Source organism: Apium graveolens, unplaced genomic scaffold (assembly GCF_009905375.1).
Source record: "Apium graveolens cultivar Ventura unplaced genomic scaffold, ASM990537v1 ctg3688, whole genome shotgun sequence".
In the NCBI taxonomy this organism is placed as follows: domain Eukaryota; kingdom Viridiplantae; phylum Streptophyta; class Magnoliopsida; order Apiales; family Apiaceae; genus Apium; species Apium graveolens.
In genome coordinates, this window is record NW_027418216.1 from 9109 (window position 1) to 12144 (window position 3036).

Below are 3036 nucleotides of genomic sequence, written 5' to 3' on the forward strand. Positions count from 1 at the left end.
ATCGTCGAAAAATTATTATAAAAAATTAATCCTGTAAATCGGGAACGAGTCTCGTTGTTGGGAGGGGTACTTTTACCAGATTTTTCTAATCCTGACATTCGAGATGAATTTCAAATTTTTTAATACTTTTTTCATGAGACTAAAATGAGTATTTCTTAACATCCGTACGGTTGGATCGTCGAAAAATCATTTTAAAAAATTAATCCTGTAAATCGGGAACGAGTCTCGTTGTCGGGAGGGGTACTTTTACCAGATTTTTCTAATCTTGGCATGCAAAATGAATTTCAATTTTTTTAATAATTTTTTCGTATGACTAAAATCGATATATCCTAACATCCGTACGGTTGGATCGTCGAAAAATCATTTTAAAAAATTAATCCTGTAAATCGGGAACGAGTCTCTTTGTCGAGAGGGGTACTTTTACCAGATTTTTCTAATCCTGGCATGCAAAATGAATTTCAAATTTTTTAATAATTTTTTCTTATGACTAAAATAGATATATCCTAACATCCGTACGGTTGGATCGTCGAAAAATCATTTTAAAAAATTAATCCTGTAAATCGGGAACGAGTCTCGTTGTCGAGAGGGGTACTTTTACCAGATTTTTCTAATCCTGGCATGCAAAATGAATTTCAATTTTTTTAATAATTTTTTCGTATGACTAAAATCGATATATCCTAACATCCGTACGGTTGGATCGTCGAAAAATCATTTTAAAAAATTAATCCTGTAAATCGGGAACGAGTCTCGTTGTCGGGAGGGGTACTTTTACCAGATTTTTCTAATCCTGGCATGCAAAATGAATTTCAAATTTTTTAATAATTTTTTCGTATGACTAAAATCGATATATCCTAACATCCGTACGGTTGGATCGTCGAAAAATCATTTTAAAAAATTAATCCTGTAAATCGGGAACGAGTCTCGTTGTCGGGAGGGGTACTTTTACCAGATTTTTCTAATCCTGACATGCAAAATTAATTTCAAATTTTTTAATAATTTTTTCTTATGACTAAAATCGATATATCCTAACATCCGTACGGTTGGATCGTCTAAAAATCATTTTAAAAAATTAATCTTGTAAATCGGGAACGAGTCTCGTTGTCGGGAGGGGTAATTTTACCAGATTTTTCTAATCCTGGCATGCAAAATGAATTTCAAATTTTTTAATAATTTTTTCTTATGACTAAAATCGATATATTCTAACATCCGTACGGTTGGATCGTCGAAAAATCATTTTAAAAAATTAATCCTGTAAATCGGGAACGAGTCTCGTTGTCGGGAGGGGTACTTTTACCAGATTTTTCTAATCCTGGCATGCAAAATGAATTTCAAATTTTTTAATAATTTTTTCGTATGACTAAAATCGATATATCCTAACATCCGTACGGTTGGATCGTCGAAAAATCATTTTAAAAAATTAATCCTGTAAATCGGGAACGAGTGTCGTTGTCGGGAGGGGTACTTTTACCAGATTTTTCTAATCCTGGCATGCAAAATAAATTTCAAATTTTTTAATAATTTGTTCTTATGACTAAAATCGATATATCTTAACATCCGTACGGTTGGATCGTCGAAAAATTATTTTAAAAAATTAATCCTGTAAATCGGGAACGAGTCTCGTTGTCGGGAGGGGTACTTTTACCAGATTTTTCTAATCCTGACATTCGAGATGAATTTCAAATTTTTTAATACTTTTTTCATGTGACTAAAATGAGTATTTCTTAACATCCGTACGGTTGGATCCTCTAAAAAATCATTAAAAAAATTTATCTTTTTCATCAGGTATGAAAAAAATCTAGTACAAGGCAACACCCAACGGTTTTTTATGAAAAAGTCTTGTTTGAAATAAATTGTGACAACAGGGTTTTTGATAAAAACCGTTGTCTTAGATGATCAACTTTTTAAAATCTTACGGCTGATATTAAATCTACTTTTAATCAACGGCTCTAATTACACCAACTCAACAATCTAAGTGAATGTTTTTTCCCCAATCACATGGTGCCACCTCATCACAAGCAACACTTCAGAAATTTCAAGAATCAGACTTACAGACAACGGTTTTTTATGAAAAAAGGTTTTCTTAGATGAACATTGACAACATTTATTTGAACAAAAGCTGTTGTGTAAGCGTAGCAGCGTTTTTTAATCTAATGGCTGATATTAAATATACATTCAATCAACTGCTCTTATTTCACCAACTCAGCAATCCAAGTGAATGTTTTTTCACCAATCACATGGTGCAACCTCATCACAAACAAGTGTGAAAAAATCTTTTAAAAAATTTATCTTGTTCATCGGGAACGAATCCCGTGTTGGGAAGAAGTGCTTTTACCAGATTTTTCTAATCCTGACATTCGAGATGAATTTGAAATTTTTTAATACTTTTTTCATGTGACTAAAATAAGTATATCTTAACATCCGTACGGTTGGATCGTTGAAAAAATCATTTAAAAAAATTATCTTGTTCATCGGGAAAGAATTTCATGTTGGGAAGTAGTGCTTTTACCAGATTTTTCTAAACCTGACATTCGAGATGAATTTGAAATTTTTTAATACTTTTTTCATGTGACTAAAATAAGTATATCTTCACATCCGTACGGTTGGATCGTCAAAAAAATCATTTAAAAAATTTATCTTGTTCATCGGGAACGAATCCCGTGTTGGGAAGTAGTGCTTTTACCAGATTTTTCTAATCTTGACATTCGAGATGAATTTGAAATTTTTTAATACTTTTTTCATGTGACTAAAATAAGTATTTCTTAACATCCGTACGGTTGGATCATCTAAAAAATAATTTTAAAAAATTATCTCTTTTATCGGGTATGGAAAAAAATCTAGTACGAGGCAACATCCAACGGTTTTCTATGAAAAAATCTTGTCTGAAATAAATAGTGACAACAGTTTTTTTGAAAAAAAACCGTTGTTTTAGATGATCAACTTTTTTAAATCCTACGGCTGATATTAAATCTACTTTTAATCAACGGCTCTAATTACACCAACTCAACAATCCAAGTGAATGTTTTTTCACAAATCACA